The following is a 573-nucleotide window of genomic DNA, read 5'->3' on the forward strand; positions in this document are numbered from 1 at the left end:
TTTGTTTGGGCATGCAAATCAGTTCCATTTTATACAGTATGGCTGGTTTTACTAAGCATGTAAATACGATATTATCGGACATTGCTTTGAGGCTTACATGTGTTCCATATTTCTAGTCTCAACACCACAAAGCCCACACTTGGTCCACGGGTCCTTCCCAAACTACCTCAGAAGGGTAGGTGACATGCTTTCTTCTTTTGAATATTGCTGTGGTACATCTGTATGGTGAAATAAAATAAACTCCATTTAAGAAATTCATTTGGTTATTTGTGAATAGTTATTTGCATTCACATATGTATAATTTAGTTTGTATTAAGCTGACAGTGTATCTTTTCCTACCCACTATTACAGTACAGTTAGATGTATTACTTAAAGAGAAACATTTTCAAATGAAATTTCACATCACAAAATATACCCTATAAACTGCCAGTGGCAGTGATGAGGAGTAACTTCATTAAAAGATGTAACAAACAAAATAATTTATTCCAAGTATTTCAGCAAAAACTATTCTTGAAATTTTTACAACGCAAAAAAGGAGACATTTTTTTCTTTTGTCATTTGCTATTTATTTAT

The 573-nt window shown here is 32.3% G+C and overlaps 1 protein-coding gene across 1 annotated transcript in view; it reads left to right on the forward strand.

Moving 5' to 3' along the window:
- Positions 1–101: 101 nt before the first annotated feature.
- Positions 102–573, forward strand: part of LOC107578095 (arf-GAP with SH3 domain, ANK repeat and PH domain-containing protein 1-like) — a 1,804-nt gene continuing 1,332 nt past the window's right edge. Inside the window, exon 1 of the mRNA XM_016264084.1 lies at positions 102–175. The gene's annotated coding sequence lies outside the window, so the exon portion shown is untranslated. The remainder of the gene's footprint in view (positions 176–573) is intronic.

The sequence above is a fragment of the Sinocyclocheilus grahami genome, unplaced genomic scaffold, assembly GCF_001515645.1.
Source record: "Sinocyclocheilus grahami isolate Dianchi unplaced genomic scaffold, SAMN03320097.WGS_v1.1 scaffold8798.1, whole genome shotgun sequence".
Taxonomy (NCBI): Eukaryota; Metazoa; Chordata; class Actinopteri; order Cypriniformes; family Cyprinidae; genus Sinocyclocheilus; species Sinocyclocheilus grahami.